Source organism: Pinus tabuliformis, chromosome Q (assembly GCF_031772625.1).
Source record: "Pinus tabuliformis cultivar Carrire ecotype Pingquan chromosome Q, CPIR1, whole genome shotgun sequence".
In the NCBI taxonomy this organism is placed as follows: Eukaryota; Viridiplantae; Streptophyta; class Pinopsida; order Pinales; family Pinaceae; genus Pinus; species Pinus tabuliformis.
In genome coordinates, this window is record NC_142296.1 from 262,415,168 (window position 1) to 262,433,373 (window position 18,206).

Sequence of the window (18,206 nt, forward strand, 5' to 3'; positions counted from 1 at the left end):
TTGAGAAATCTAGGGGCATCAAGTGTAGGTGGTTTCTCTTACTTTGATAATTGCTTGTGATGTATTTTTACTTTACTTGATTAACTTTTTCTTCTCTTTATTATTATTAGAGTTCTCTATCATCAAACAACTACCAAATCATAAAGAACAATGAGACAACAAGACACAAGATGTAGGCGATCATCCAGGGCCAAAACCTCTCCAACTGAGAGGAAAACCCACCAGAATTCTTCTCTTCTTATAGAACTTCAATTGACGAATTCCAAGGCCCTATGACCCTTGACCTAGACCCTCCAAGACTAAGTCAATCTTCCTTCTTGATGAGATTTCCTTACACAGCTTCCAACAACAAACATTGACCTTGCAGGAACTGCAACCCCAACAACAATTTATGCAACTTCGACCTAGAAGCTTCAACAACTTCGACCTACCAGCTTCATAGCTTTGACCTTGATGCGGCTTCAACAACTTCGACCTAGCAGCTTCACAACTTCGACCTAGAAGCCGCTTCACAACTTCGACCTTGCAGCTTCACAGCTTCAATGCAACTTCATAATTTCGTCTAGCCCAGTAATTGTAGAAACCCTAACAAAAGAGAGAGAGAGAGCGGCCCAAAACTTTGTTTCTTCTTCTTCTTTGTCCTTTTGCAGCTACTTCCTTGAGGAGATCGAACTTGCGTGAGTGTGTGTCCAAATGAGGTTGAGTTCCTTCTTATATATAGCCTTTTGAGGGGTATGAATTGCTACCCTGAGGTTGACTTATCCCTTCATGTAGGCCGACTTGATCTTTGTGCCATGATGAGTTCTTGGAGGGTCTTTTGACTCTATTTTGTCTCAATAAATTTTTCTTTACAATATGTAACATGCCCAAATGGGTCTTCAATACATGACAATGACTCAATTGACTTTATGACAAACCTAGAAGCACTCAATGGGTGCTTGACCTACAAATAAATTTCCCTTGAGCGTGAAACCCACGCCTCAAGAACAACAATAATAAATTTATTTTTCTCTTTACATTAAATACATAAAATCATGATTACATATGTCATTATGTAGACCGAACCTAGTTACATATTTCAACACTCCCTCTTAACTAGGGAGGTATTCATAATCCATACAAGGTACTTTGGACATTTTCAATCTAAAGAATTCTCATAAAAAGAGTCAGATTGGTAACCCATTTGTTTAGCATCATATCATCCAACATTGTCACATAGCAAGGCCTTGACTAACAACTCATTCTCTCCACAAGATTTGAGCTCAGTGTTGGCGAGACCAATGATTTATAGACACCTTCATCATTGTCTCTCAAGGAACATACCCCACCCGGGTTCTTTCAGGGTATATGTCCTTCCAGGACTATTCTTATCTTGGATTCCCAATCCTCAAAGAATATCGGTCCTCTACGACTACTCTTATCTTGGATGCCCTACCATATCCTCAAAGAGTATCGGATGCCAGTTGCTTACTCAACCCTCCTTTCTTTCTTCCCATAGTGAAGACAAGAATGATGTGTCTATCTTTCCCTCTCAACCAGGGAGGATATACCCATTCCGATGGAGGAATGTACCCAAGCTCCCTCTTAACCAGGGAGTTGACCAAGATCCCTCTTAACGAGGGACTTGCTCCCAACAACTTTTTTCTCTAGGTGGAGTTTGCTTCCAGTAGCTTTCTGCTCTAGGTGGAGATCATGGGACTGTCAGCTGCTTGTAGAGCTCCTTTCGATGTCATGAAATTCATCTTTATCATTATGGAGCCTTCATATTTTGGGACTTCTTCGTAGGGCATAAACTATTCATCACTTTCATTCATGAATCATGTCAGTCATGTCATCCTTTCTTTCATCGGAAAGTGATCCACTACTCCATTTCTGGCTTTCCTTCATACAACTACCTTCTCCACTTCATATTTTCTTTAGGATCTTATCATCCCACCACATGAGTATCAGTTGTAGGTGATATCCACAACTCTTCCTTAGGTAGCCTTGTATTAACCCATCCAGATATTGTTCAAAAATAAAAATGAACATCAATTTAAGATTACCTTTGTGATGGCCTTACATCATGACATTTGCTTGTAGCCACATCAACGTCTTGCGTCCATATTGACACATCTCCAAGATATATTGCACCAGAGTCTTCATACATTTTCCATGGAGATATCATGGTCAATTCTTCTAAACATCGGATGTTGATTTCATTTTCTATGTGACCAAGGTTGCATCATTCATGATCCCTCCTTACTTTCTTCACATATTGCTCCTCAAGAACATCCATCCATAGTTCCTTCGTCTTTGTCAACCACCTCATATTCCATATGAGGACATATTATTTTGATTTCATCTTGTCAATATGTGAACCATGCCTTCACGCATCTTTCCAACGAAAGAGATCCCTCTTCTTCGATCATGCTCATGAGGTAGAGCATCCATCCATGCTATCTGCAACTATATGATGACATGACTCAATCTTATCAAATACATGCATACATACATCATTTCTTATTTTTGGTTATTTAGACTTCCTTGAGAAAGTACTTCAACCATCTTGACCTGCTGCACTTCTTTGTCATCATACCATCATCCCATGAATCCCATACAAGATGGAATTCTCAGTGAGACACTTGCTTCTTCCAAGAGAGGTGAACCTTCTAATGAAGATTCCAACGAAGGATCTTGCTTATCCTCATCCTGCAAATGCTCTTGCCTAATGTTGACGATATGCTAAATGGCTTTTCTTTTCCCACAAGTACTACTTATGCTTTCAATAAAGTTACCAAGAGCTACTTCCTTTCTATGATGACTGCTACAATCATGTAGACTTCTACATCATCTATCCTTTCAATCTTTTCTAATGAGCTCTTTTTTTAACAGTATGCTTCTAATATGATGCCATCTTCTACTAAGATGCATCTAGTCATAATGCTTCTCATCTTGACTGCCATGTTAGAGGTCTTTTCACCTCCTATTTCTCCTTGCTATGCATTAGAGGAACCCTAATAGTGAAGATCTATCCCTTTGGATTTCTTCTCATCGAGTTCTTCCACTTTTTCGGTGATATGGGCTTCATTTCTTTCTTTCCTCTTGTTGTTGTTCTTGAATTTTAGACACACTTTTGTTGTGATGCCCATATTCCTGACAACCATAGCATTCGATTTTCAACATATCCTTCTTCTTTTTCTAAGGACCAAAATTTCCAACCCTTCCTTTTCTCTTAGTCATGGCAGCAAATGCTTGAACTTGTTCCCTTGGTACCACATCGCTCTTTGCTTTCAACCTGGTTTCTTCAATAATGACCAGAGTTCACTGAATGAGGTGGTTTCCTTCTTTCCAAAAATACTTGATACGAAGTTGGCCCATTCATTAGGTAGTGCATTGAGTACCACGGTGGTCATTTCTCTATGATTTCCCCAACTCTTTCAGTTGGTCTTGTATTTCTGACATCCTCATAATTCATGAGGCTATTCCTTTTTCCTTTGATATCTTCAGCTTGTAGAGCTTGAGCTTCTTATTTTGGCGGTTTGACAATTAAACCCTTAACATGACCAATGACTTCATTTTTTATAAGGATTAAATGTGTCCTCTTTTTCCATGCAAGATAGTTTGTTGAGCCAACCAATTTGTTGCTCTCTGTTGGGTTGGGGTCCCTAGTGTTAGTTTTGGGGTTAATTTAACCCAATTTTGTAAAAAATGTAAAGCCTCCATGCAGAGTGCGCAGATAGATAGGAGTCAAAGGGGTCTTAGCCCCTTGTTTGGGTTGGTTTTAAGATTCTCCCGTGGTCCGCGGACCATGGTATTGTATGAAGGAAAGCTATAAGTAGTTGAGTCATAGCAAGTCTTAGAGATAACTTTGGATGGAGAATTGGGTATGCTAAAGGGTTTTTGTTGTCTTGGGAAAGTGTTAATGCTTGAAGGCTCTACTTCCTGTGCTTAGGTGAAGAAGGGAATGATCATGCAGCTGAGTGTGCAGGAGACTTGGATAGAGTCCACAACTGAGTTCGCGGACCCCTGCAGCTGAGTGCACAGGGTAGAAGAGTCTGTAATTTGAACATTGAAGATCAATAAAGACAACTTTTGAAGAATTACTGTGTATTTCTGTTGAATCTGTTTATCTTACATTCTGTCGCTTAATGATATGCTTTTATGAAATAATGAATGAATGTTGCGTGAAGTCATTGAATCTGTCTTATTAATGCATGATTTAAGTAGTTACCCTGTTTCGCGAAGATAATAGTTAAATATGCTATGCTTTCTGACGAATTGAATAGATCTGCGCGAAATCAGATCTAGCACTGTTTATTGATGCGTGAAATTAGATAAATTGTCTAGTTAAGGTCCGCGAAGGCTGATCGTAGACCTTCGCGAAGGTTTAGAAGCTATTTTGACTTAGATACAGTGGCAGTCCCTAGGAAGATATCGATCTGCACAAAGGCAGATCTGAAGTTGTGTAGACTTGGAAACCACTTATCACATATCCCTAGATGCAAAAACTTGGTTCTAGCATCCCCCAATACTTCTTCGGGTGAGACTGTAGCCTGCGCTACGCAGCTGTTGTCGAAAGGGCCAATAGTTAAGGGTTTTGTTGGTTGGCATGAACAACTCTGAACCTATGTCAGGCCCCCTTAAGCCAACAAATGGTTTCGTTGTCGGGATCGAGATTTGTCTAAGAGATGTGTGGTAAATGGTTCCCGATGAAGAAAGAACTTGATAAGTGGATTGATCGGAAATTGCACGCATTTGCGGCTCAGGAAAACATGAGCCCTATATTATCCAAGGAACAATGGCTGCAGAGATTTTTGTATACAGAGAAGACCGACACGTTCTTCTGCTTCTTCCCTGAAGAACTATATGAGTGGCTGTCTAAATTCACTGATAGTCAAGGGGCGCAAAGACTCGAAGGTCCTATAGTGTGGACCCTTGAATTGGTGCGACGTCTGGAGGCATCAGGGAGCAATGTTGTGCGGGCTGTGGATTGATCACACATTGGGAAGCTTTGTGACTTATTTCGCGATTGACAGGAACATTAGCTATAGTGAAGCCGAACGAAGAATCTTTAAAGGATCGCGAGGTAAGTATTTGAACTCATTGAAGACTTGGATTAAAACATTGTTGTGTGAAAAGAGGGTTATGCAGCTACCTTGATGATTGGGGCTACATGAAGTGGGAGATTCTTTAGAAGAAACGGAGGATCTAGCCCAGAATATAGTCCGCTCATTGAATCCCCTTCAAGCGACGACGAAGAGACGGCGCTGACCACGCCACGAAGTACAGTTCAGTTAATAACTCAGGGTATTCTGAGGATATCTCATCCATCCACCCAACCTCCACCTCCACCTCTGCCTCATACACCTACGCCTTAACCACCTTCACCTCCACTTTCACCATTCAACATGGCGAACACGATGAAGATGCCGATTTTTAAGGGAATTGGCGATGAAGATCCAAAACAATTTTAGTTTGTTGCAGGAGCTGTGTGGATAGCGCAACATATTACTGATGACAATATTAAGAAAGCATAGTTGGTTACAGCCTTACAGGACCACACATTGACATGGTATATCAAGTATTGTACTGATAACCCCAGCGCGTCGTTGGCAGATACCCAACTAGCTTTGAATAAGGAGTTTAGTAGGCCTAAGTCAGAGGCGCAGTCAGTAATTGAATTTAAGGAGATCCGAATGAGAGTCAATGAGATGCCTTGGGACTTTGATCAAAGGTTGAAGTGCCAGATCAGGCAGGCTAATATGCAAATCTCAAATACCCAGCATCATGACTGGTTTATAGCTTCGCTTTTGCCGCATTTAAGAATACCTCTGTCACAGCAGAAGATAGCAACACAAGCAGAAGCTTTGGAGATCGCGATGAGGCTGCACACATCACCTATTCCGAATACAAACCTTGGGGTGCAACAGATTCATTCGCAGCTGGAGAGCCTGCACTTGGAGTTGCAGAGCTTGAAAAAAGGAAGGGAAGCTTAGTTGGAGGTGCGCGCTGAGATCTGGTGTCTAAAATGTAAAAGCCATGGACATGATAAGGATCATTGCCCAGTCTTTAAGAACTATATCATAGGGGGAGGACCTGTTCCCCTGAAACCAGAGAGCAATGTTGGAACGAGCACGAGAGTTGTGCTATTTGTCAGGTTATAGGACAACATTCTACAGATAACTGTCATCTATTGCAGAAGTTTGTACAAACCCCTCAATAGTTATTTTGCAATTTCTATAAGTCAGTAGGGCACAATGAACGCCATTGTAGAAGTTATGAGTTGATGATGGACAGGACCCCTACCTACAGAATGCAGGGAGAAAGCCGGCCTCAGGATCAAAGCGCGAGAGCAGTGCGTGGAGGATTCCAAGGCCGAGGACAAGGAAGAGGCGCTAGACCAGGACGAGGGTGTGGGCATGTAATTTGCTATAATTGTGGTGAAGCAGGACACTTCACATGTGATTGTCCAAATCCCACACATCCCTCATGTCAGTATTGTCGACAGTTTGATCATGTCATAGAGGAATGTCCGGTCCTTATGGCAAAGATGCAAGAAAAGAAGGCACAACCCCAGCAGCCTACACAGAACATTTAGATGATGAGGGTTGAGCCCCGCGAAGAGGATCAGAACATAAATATTGTATTGAGAAGTGGTATAACAACTGGGACAGATAAAGGTAAGCAACTGAGGAGGAGGGATGGGTACGCAACGCTGCTGAGAAGGAAGTCGACTTTGATCTGAATCGCTTTAAAGAAACGTTCTTGGAAGCAAAGAAGAACTTCACTGAGGTCTCCACCTCAGGAAGTCAGGAGAACATGCTTGAGACTAATACGACTCAAGAAGTAGATCCTTCAATACTAGCTACCTTTCTGAAGACTTGTATGAAGCTCCTGCGTGATCAAAATGCAGTCGAATGGTTTGCAAGACTTAATAGACAAGTGTGCCAATAAGGAAAAGACTCCTACGGAGCAACGCACAATTAGAAAGATTGGTAAGCATAAGGCATGAATGGGGCGCGAGATGAGGTTAACCACGCAGATCGGTGAATATGAAATGGACCAGGTAATCTTGGATCTAGGGTCTGATGCGAATGTCTTGCCTAAGCAAACATGGGAGAGGATGGGGAGACCTGCACTACAGTGGTCTCCTATTCAGTTGTGCATGGCAAATCAGCAGAAGATTATTCCGATGGGGCGCTTATATGGTGTAACAGTGGACATTGAGGGTGCGAGTGCGTTGGCTGATTTTGAGGTCATTGAGATAGTGGATGACAGTAACCCATACCCCGCGCTGCTAGGAATTGACTGGGCTATTGATATGAACGGGGTAATCAACTTGAAGAAGCGAAAGATGTCCTTTGAGAAGAAGTCGCTCAGGGTAATAGTGCCATTAGACCCTGTAGAAGGAGCGCGGTATACTGGACCTGTCCACGACTATGTAGAAAGTGACGATGATCTAGATCAGATATACAAGATAACAACGCACGATGAGGATTGGATCAATCCTACAACCGATGGACGACTCGCGTGGGACAGGGATAACTCCTGTGCCTCAGATTCAGATGAAGAACTTGAAAACTGACAAAATAGGTTGCATGAAGTATCTACGCTCCGCTGCAACATGATGACCAAGTCGCTGAGGTGTGTCTCGGCTGAGGTAAGGAATCTTCTGCATTACGATGGTTTGACTGGTGTGGAACTATTTCTGGATGAATTTTGAAAAGGAAGTACCGGAAGAACATCGATTACAAGCACTAGAATTGGCGCTACGCCTGCCCGTTGGTGGGGTATGCACAAGGAGAACTTTAGTGGATGGAAAAAATATTGAAGGATGATGAAGTTAAGATTTGGCTATGCTAATACCTGGATGACAGAAAAATACAGCGGAAAGGATGATCCGCGTGATCATTTAGCACGATGGACTAAGGCCTGGGGAACAAAACCACAAGCAGAGTGGGTGCATATATTCTGTCATACGTTAGATACAATCCTGATGAATTGGTATTTGGAGTTGGAGCTTTGCCATGGAGCGGTTGAATGGGACATTTTAAGGGAAAGTTTTCTACTAACATTCAGCTTCGAGGGTGGTGGGTTTGAGAGCATTGATGAAGTGCTACAAGAAATTAAAGCAAATATATTTAGAACGCCAAAGGAACCTGTCGAATGGACTCAGCCAGATTGGAGTACACAGCTGCACCATGCACTAGAATGCTATAATGTGACTGCTGAAAAAGAAGATGATCCGTGGAATATTACCAGTTTTGAAATTGAAGGACAACACGAAGTCAAAGGACCAAAGGTGGTGAACCCGGATATATCAAAACCTTTGAAAACTCGACAGGTAAACATCGGATTTGAAGAAGAACCTAAGTTCGCGAAGATACGGTTGATAAGGTAGCCGAGTTTTTGCGCGAGTACCAGGACTTGTTTCCAACGAAGTTTTTACATTTCAAAGGGATTGTCAGAGATTTAGGCGTTATGAGGATTACATTGAAACCAGATGCAAAGCCTATTAAGCAACGACTTTATCGATTGAATCCAAAGTATAAGGAGAAGGTGCGCCTAGAATTGGATAAGATGCTGGAAGCTGGCATTATTGAGCGTGTAGAAGAATCCGATTGGGTAAGCCCAATGGTAGTCCAAGAAAAGAAACAGAAGGGTGAAATCCGCATATGCGTAGATCTGCGGAAGCTGAATGACGCTTGTGTACATGATCCGTTTCCGACACCGTTTACTGACGAAGTATTAGAAAATGTTGGCAGACAAGAGGCATATTCGTTCACTGATGGTTTTTCGGGTTATCATCAAATAAAGATTGCTTTAGAGGATCGAAGCAAAACAACCTTCGCGACAGAATGGGGTTGCTTCTAGTATATAGTTATGCCATTGGGATTGAAGAACGCGCCTGCAATTTTTTCCTGGGTAGTGATCGCAACGTTCAAGGAATTTATTCACAAGTTCCTGGAGGTATATTTCGATGATTGGACCGTGTTCGGATTATTGAAGCGACATGTTGCGAGTTTGCACCTCATGTTGGATGCCTGTCGAAGGTATGAGATCGCGCTGAACTTGAAGAAGTGTATATTTTGTGTACCTTTTGGGATTTTGCTCGACCACGTTGTATATAAGCAGGGATTGATGGTGGACCCTGTGAAGATCACCGTTATTGTGAATTTGGAACCCCTTAGGAACGTGAAATAGTTGCGCGCACATTGGGACACACTGGGTACTACAGGAAGTTTATCAAGGCGTATGCCTAGATCACCGCGTCGATGGAAAAATTGTTAAAAAAGGATGTGATTATAAGAAGAGCTTCGGCGTAAATCACATATAGAAAGACCTTTGTCGACGCGTTTCGAACCAACAAGTGTGGTTCATCGTCAGGACAAGTTGAAGAAACAGATCCAGCTTAGCATGTTAAATATTCTGAGCAGAGACTCCAACGGCTAAATCGAACAATGGCTACTTTTGACCTTAGGACCCAGGTCAAATTATTATTCATTAATTTAATATTATTATTATTTATAATATTAATACAAAAAATATTTTAATGGTTAGTTTTAAAAAATTAATTAATAATTATTAATATATATATATATAAAGTTATAAAATTAGGTTAAAAAAAAACTATATGTGATGTTATATATATTAAAGTTATAGTTATAATATATATATATGTGATGTTTTGCTGGGATGAAGATTGTCAGCGCAACTTGGATGTTTTGAAATAGAAAATGGTGATAGTGCCTATCTTGGTGTTCCGGATTGGAAAAATGAGTTTCATGTGCATGTTGATGCCTCATGTATTGCATTGGGATCAATATTAACACAAGCATGAGAAGGAGAGATTGATCATCCGATAGCTTTTGCGAGTCGAAAGTTATCCAAAGCTGAGAAAAACTATTCCACTACAGAACGCGAAGGGCTGGGATGGTCTAAGCGCTACAGAAATTTAGACATTATTTGTTGGGAGGACACTTCAAGATGTATACGAATCACTCCGCGCTGAAATACCTAGTTAATAAGCCTGTGTTGGGGGGGAAGCTCTACTGATGGTTACTGTTGTTCCAGGAGTACGACTTTGAAGTGATTGTGAAGCCGGGTAGGTTGAATGCTGGACCAAACCATCTGTTACGGATTGAAACAGGGGAAGAGCCAAGTAATTTGGAAGAAGGGTTGCCAGATGCGCAGCTCTTTGCGATGAGCGTCGCGACAATCCCAAAGGATATTCCACAAAACAAAAGTAGTTAGTAGTTCGCGTTGCAGATTTTTCGGTAATTGCAAATAATTTATATAAGATGGGGTCGGATGAGATATTGCGAAGGTATGTTCCGGAGTTTGAACGCGCTAGTATACTAGCGGAAGCCCATGGGGGAGTGGCAGGAGGCCACTATGCTGGTCAAGCGACCGCATAGAAGATTTTGTGCACTAGGCTATGGTGGCCTACATTACATAAGGATTCTAAGGAGTACTGCAAGGCGTTCGATGCTTGCCAACGAACGGGGAAACCTTCGCGAAGAGATGAGATGCCATTACATCCCCAGGTTTCGCTGCAGGTCTTTGATAAGTGGGCCATTGATTTCATAGGTCCTATCCAGCCACCAGGAAAGAAGACAGGGGCGCGATATATCATCACTGCTACAAAATACTTGACCAGATGGGCAGAAGCGTAGCCGGTGAAAGATTGTACAACAGCCACTACTGCGAAGTTTTTATTTGAATATGTTTTGACTAGGTTTGGTTGTCCTAAGATATTGATGAGTGATAGGGGTACCCATTTCTTGAATGAGACTATGAGCGCGATGCTTGAGGAATTCCAGGTTTATCATCGGAAGAGTATGCCCCATCACCCGCAGGTGAATGGAACAGTGGAAGCTTTTAACAAGATTTTGGAGAATGCACTGATGAAGGGTTTCAACACGCAGATAACTGATTGGGACATGTGCGTCCCTGCTATGTTATGGGCTTATAGGATGACTTGTAAGAAGCTGGCAGGCCAAACTCCGTTCAGGTTGGTCTATGGGATTGAAGCAATCATGCCGAGGGAGTATATTGTGCCAAGTTTACAGATTGCAACCCTGACCGAGATGGCAGACCGCGATACCTTGGAGGAACGACTCTCGTAGTTGATGGAGTTGGAAGAAGACCGCTTTCTTGCAGGTTTTCATTAGCAAGTGCAAAAGGAGCGCGAGAAAGCATGGCACGATAGGCATATTAAGTTGCGCACGTTCAAGGTGGATGACTTAGTGTTGTTATATGATAGCAAGTTTACAAAATTTCCGGGAAAGTTTCAAATGCATTGGTTGGGTCCGTATGTTATCAAGGAGATCACGGATGGCGACGCAGTTCAGCTTGCGAAGCTGAATGGGGAACCATTCCCTGGGCGAGTGAATTGAAGTAGGCTGACGCTGTACACAAGGGATCTTGCCCTTGTACAATGACTATATGGCAGTAGGATAGTCATAGTAATCCAGGCAGCTGAAAGGGATTGTGAGACTATAAACTACGCTGCCCGATGAGGTGAAGAATGTGGTAGAAAAGCTGTGCGATGGATGACAGGGGTGCGCCATGAACCTGCGCCATGGAGGATGGTGCCGTGCAGAAGAGTCAAAAAGTAGCCGTTGAGGTTACTATTCATGAGTTGATGGTTGAAAATTAGTTAAGAGGAGCGGGTAGGCGCTATTTATGGCTAAAATCTTTGAAGATCTGCCACTAAAGAGGCCTTTATTATCAGAAATTGGGGGGAACGGTCGGATTTGAATTCAAAAATCCCTATAAATCTCGCATGATGGACCACTGAAGAACACTTTGCATTCTAAAACTTGTCTGCGCGATCTTCAAGGAGAATATGAGCACTTTGGATGCCATGGTCAATGACTGCACAACGATGTTCGATGCAACGATGGAATTATGGACAAATCTGCAGGAGGACTTGAACTTGTAGAAGCTGAACACCGATGTACGAGAGACGCAACAGAAGTATGATGAGGTCCAAGCAACTGCACGCACTTTGGCGCCTCAGTAAGGCCTCACGAAGTTACAAGAGGGAAAGCAACTGTAAGCATAGGTGGAAGAATTGCAATGGAAAGAGGCACCGCTAAAGATCAGATTACAGCCGTGGCTAGAGGAAGCTTGTCAACTTACTCTGTCACTGGAGGAAAAGCTAAAGGTGCTACAGCAGACACAGCGGACGATGTGCCTCGCAGTAAAAGGCCCGACAACGGAGAAATTGGTGGAAGAAGTCAAGCAGGCAGTGGCACAGAACACTGCCAAAGTAGCAGTGTTGCAGGTTGAGCTGGGTAGTCTTAGCAGCAAGATCGAGGCATCAACTAAGTGACTCGAGGGCGAGCCACGATCTTTGTGTTGGGGGTTTGTTGGGTTAGGGTCCCTAGGGTTAGTTTTGGGGTTAATTTAACCCAATTTCGTAAAAGTTTTTGTAAAAGATGTAAAGCCTCCATGCGGAGCACACAGATAAATAGGAGTCAAAGGGGTCTTAGCCACTTGTTTGGGTCGGTTTTAAGATTCTCCTATGGTCCATGGACCATGGTTTTGTGTGAAGGAAAGCTATAAATAGTTGAGTCATAGCAAGTCTCAGAGATAACTTTGGATGGAGAATTGGGTACGTTGAAGGGTTTTTGTTGTCTTGGGCAAGTGCTAAGGCATGAAGGCTCTGCTTCCCGTGCTTAGGTGAAGAAGGGAAGGATCCTGCAGCTGAGTGCACATGAGCCCTGGATAGAGTCCGCAGCTGAGTGCGCGGACCCCTGCAGTTGAGTACGCATGGTAGAAGAGTCTGCAACCTGAACATTGAAGATCAATAAAGACAACTTTTGAAGAATTACTGTTTATTTCTATTGAATCTGTTTATATTACATTCTGTCGCTTAATGGTATGCTTTTATGAAATAATGAATGAATGCTGTGCGAAGTCATTGAATCTATCCTATTAATGCATGATTTAAGTAGTTAGCCTGTTCCGCGAAGATAATAGTTAATTCTGCTATGCTTTATGATGAATTGAATAGATCTGCACAAAATTAGATCTAGGATTGGTTATTGGTGCGCGAAATTAGATAAATCGTCTAGTTAAGGTCCGAGAAGACTGATCATAGACCTTTGCGAAGGTCTAGAAGCCATTTTGACTTAGATACAATGACAGGCTCTAGGAAGATATCGATCTGCCCGAAGGCAGATCTGAAGCTGTGCAGACTTGGAAACCACTTATCACCCTGGATGCAAAAACTTGGTTCTAGCATCCTCCAATACTGCTTCGGGTGAGACTGCAGCCTGCGCTACGCAGGCTGTTTTCGAAAGGGCCAGCAGTTGAGGGTTTTGTTGGTTGGTGCAAACAACTCTGAACCTTGGTCATGACAATAACTTCATTTTGATGCCTTCTTGATTTTTGATGATGATGTTGATAATAGAATATGTCTTCTTGATGAAGATGTCTTCCTTCAAAAGTTATCCTTGAATCAAAGAGAGGGAAATCACCTTGAATCCTTGATGTTGATGATAACGCCGCCTTCTCGCTTCCTTGAATTGGAGACTTTAAGATGCTTCAATGTGTAATCCTTCTTTGAGTTGATGTAGGGTCTTTAAGGTCTTCTTTTCCTTGTAATGGAGATTTTAAGCTTCCCAAGAACCCTATATTTGAGTGAGCTAGGGTTTTGAGGTCTTCTCCTTGTTGTTGCTTTGAGTAGTCCTTCGTAATGCTTCTTAGTTTGTTCGGCCCTTATGAATCCTTTCTTAATGATTCGATATCCTTGATGTTGAATGATCTTCTTGTGCTTCGGCCCTTGAGTATCCTTCTTTAAGTTGCCCTTGCTTGATGTAGTCACCTTAGCTTTGATTCCATGTTGAGAAATATAAGGGCAACAAGTGTAGGTGATTTCTCTTACTTTGATAAGTGCTTGTGATGTATTTTTACTTTACTTGTTTAACTTCTTCTTTCCTTTATTACTATTAGAGTTCTCTATCATCAAACAACTACCAAATCATAAAGAAGAATAAGACAACAAGATAATGTAGGCGGTCAACCAGGCCAAAACCTCTCCAACTAAGAGGAAAACCCACCATAATTATTCTCTTCTTATAGAACTTCAATTGAAAAATTCCAAGAATTATGACCCTTAACCAAGACCCTTCAAGACCAAGTCAACCTTCCTTCTTGATGAGCTTTCCTTACACAACTTCCAACAACAAACATCGACCTTCCAACAACTTCGACCCCAACAACAATTTCTGCAACTTCGACCTACCAAGTTCAACAACTTCGACCTACCAGTTTCACAACTTCAACCTTGATGCAACTTCAGCAGCTTTGACCTAGAAACTTCACAACTTCGACCTAGAAGCAACTTCATAATTTCGACCTAGAAGCAACTTCACAACTTCGACCTTGATGGTTGATTTCAGTGACGACATATACGTAAAATACAAAATGGATTATCCTCCTTTATATAACAAAGCTCAAAGACAAGCATGTTTGACATTATGATTGATTGTTGCATTCAACTCTCCAATTTAACTTGTATAATGATTCTAATATGTTATTTTGTATTTGTTGTAGATGGCTTGTTTTGGTGAGCGCGAGTAAGTGAAATCACAAAATGGAATGTCTATGTTTATATAGCAAACTCTAGACGAGGTATGTTTGGTATAATGAATAATTATTCGTTTTGAATTATGCTTGCCATTCCTATCTGTGTCTTTGTTTTAAAATTATTCACCCCACCTTTTTTTCTTTCAACACAGGAGAGGACACTAGAGCAGAGAAAATGTGCAAAGTGGAAATTTGCAATTTTTTGTTTGTTGTTGTCTACAAGTTTTTTTTTGAAGTTCATGCCTTCAAAGTCTCTAGTTTGAATTTTATTAGAAATCTAATATTTTATTGTGTATCTATTGCAGATGGCTTGTTCCAGGGAGCAAGAATTCGTGAAATACAAAATGGACTCACCCCTTTTTTATAACATTCTCAAAGAAAGGTATGTTTCTTATTACGATTAATTATTGTGTACTATCTAGTTTAACTACGATTAATTATTGCGTACAATCTAGTTTAACTTATATAACGATTCTAATATGTTATTGGTTATCTTCTTTAGATGGATTGTTTTAATGAGCACAAGCAAGTGGAATACAAACAATGTTCATCGTTTTAAAACAAACTCTAGGGGAGTTGTGTTTCTTATTATGAATAATTATTGGTATATTGGTATTGTATTTGAAATATGTTTCACACACACACCCACACAACGTGCCCTAGAGAGGAGGATAGAAAGGTCGAGCAAGCAAGCATCTTGAGCTTTCGACCAATCAACCATTGTGCTAGTAGACAATGCTAGGATTCTGGGTGTTCAATATGTTTAAATATGTTAAGATCACTCTTACAAAATGGATTATTTTTCTTACGATAACATTGATTGCATTATTCCTGGTAGAATTAAGTTGGATCACAAGTTCATGCCTTCAACTCTCTAGTTTAGATTTTATGAGATTTCTAATATTTTATTTTGCATCTGATGGTTGACTTCAGTGACCACATATACGTAAACTACAAAATTAATTATGCTCTTTTATATAACAAAGCTCAAAGACAAGTATGTTTCTCATTATGATTGATTGTTGCATTCAACTCTCCAATTTGACTTTTATAATGTTTCTAATATCTTATTATGTATCCCCTGTAGATGGCATGTTTTGGTGAGCACGAGTTAGTGGAATACAAAATGGAATGTCTATCTTTATATAGAAAACTCTAGACGAGGTATGTTTGGTATAATGAAGAATTATTCGTTTTGAAGATGCTTTCCATTACTATCTGTTTCTTTATTTTAACCTTATTCATCCCACCTTTTTTCCTTTCAGCGCAGAAGACGACACTACAGTAGAGATAATGTGCAAAGGGGAGGTTTGCAAATTTTTGTTTGTTTGATGTCTCCATGTTTTTTTTTTTTTTTAAAGTTCATGCCTTCAAAATCTCTAGTTTGAGTTTTATTAGAAATCTAATATTTTATTGGTTAACTATTGTAGATGGCCTGTTCCAGTGAGAAAGAATACATGAAATACAAAATGTCCTCTCCCTTTTCACATAACCATCTCAAAGAAATGTGCATTTCTTATTACGATTAATTATTGCGTACTCTCTAGTTTAACTTTTATAACGATTCTAATATCCTATTGTGTATCTTCTGTAGATGGTTTGTTTTGATGAGCACGAGCAAGGGGAATACAAAGTGTCCATCGTTATAAAACAAACTGTAGGGGAGTTGTGTTTCCTATTATGAATAGTTACTGGTTTTGAAATATGTTTAACATTACTAATTGTGTGTGTATTTTAAGCTTATTCAACCCACTGTTTCTCCCTTTCAGCGGAGGACAACACATTGCAGGAGAGTGCGGAGGGGGTGTTTGCAGTTTTTCCTTTGTTTTATCTACATGTTTTGTTTTGTTGAGGTTGAGCATGGCCATGCTGTGTTGTACTCGTTTTCCTTTCTTTTGCATTTTTTTCTCGTTTTTTGTAGTTTGGTCTTGGTTTCGTTTGTTGTGTGTGTTGTACTTTTCCTTTGTTTTGTTTTTTTGTTCTTTTAATGTTTTTTGTAATTTGGTCTTGGTTTTGTTTGTTGGGTGCGAAAATGGAAACGAAAGAAGCAGACAAAGAAAATTGAGGTTCACCTGCATAAATGAAGGTGAGTCAACATTTCTATATGCAAAGCACTTCACTTAAAAGTAATTTTTGCTAGTTTGTGGCTCGATTTGTTTTCAATTCAAATTTTATATGTTTTATATATGCTCTCATAGTCAACTACATATATCTTTTTTATGTAGTGAACAATTACAATTGTATGGTCGACACAGGTTAAGTGGTGAAGATGCACTAGACATTCTACAAAAATGGCACAGAGGATGGGTGAGGCATACTTTTATCCTACACAATACTATTGTCCTTTAATGCAATGGAATATTTGTTAGTTACAAAATGATTTATCAGTTTGTCATGGTTTCGAGGTAGTATGATCTTGTTCATGGATGTGAGATTCAAGAGTTTTCCTAGAACATTGATATGAAAGAAATGGAAATGTTACACTGGGGTTTACATGTTCAGTGATTATTGTTTATGATTGTTGTTGCTATAATATTAGCCAAGGGAAGGTAGGTATGTGTATGGTTAATTCATCACTCTGTGTATTTATTCTTTAACCTCTCGTGGTTTATTCATGATCTCATATATAATATTACTTTGTGCAGCGAACAACTAGAATTGTAGTGTCTGGGAGGGTCGAGTGGAGATGATATCTTATGAAATGTAGATGCAACGCAGAGGATGGGTGAGTAATGTTGTTTTCCAACAAAATAGTGTTATTATTATTTATGTGGTCAATGTTTTCTCCTAGCATGGTTCTCAAATAGTACCACTCAGATGATATACATAAAATGGTATGTTTAAATTTATATGCTTTTTTGATCCACATCACACGCAGACCCCCACACAACGTGCCCTAGAGAGGAGGATGGTAAGGTCGAGCAAGCAAGTGTTTTGAGCTTTTGACCAATCAACCATTGTGCTAATAATAGACAACGATATGATTTTGGGTGCTCAATATGTTTAAATATGCTTAGATCCCTCATATAAAATGGATTATTTCTCTTACGATAACATTGATTATATTATTCCTAGTAGAATTATGTCTAGTTAGGAAACTTATATATTTTGAGATTTAGCATGGAATGTAAATGGACTGCAATCAAGTTTGATCACAAGTTTATGCCTTCAAATCTCTAGTTTAGGTTTTATTAGAATTCTAATATTTTATATTGTATCTACTGCAGATGGTTGATTTCAATGACCACATATACGTAAAATACAAAATGGATTATCCTCCTTTAAGTAACAAAGCTCAAAGAAGAGTATGTTTCACATTATGATTGATTGTTGCATTCAACTCTCCAATTTAACCTGTATAATGATTCTAATATCTTGTTATGTATCTGTTGTAGATGGCTTGTTTTGGTGAGCACAAGTAAGTGGAATACAAAATGGAATGGCTATCTTTATATAGCAAACTCTAGACGAGGTATGTTTGGTATAATGAATAATTATTCATTTTGAATTATGCTTGCCATTATTATCTGTGTCTTTATTTTAACCTTATTCACCCCAACCTTTTTCATTTTAGCAGAGGAGAGGACACTACAATAAAGATAATGTGAAAAGGGGAAGTTTTC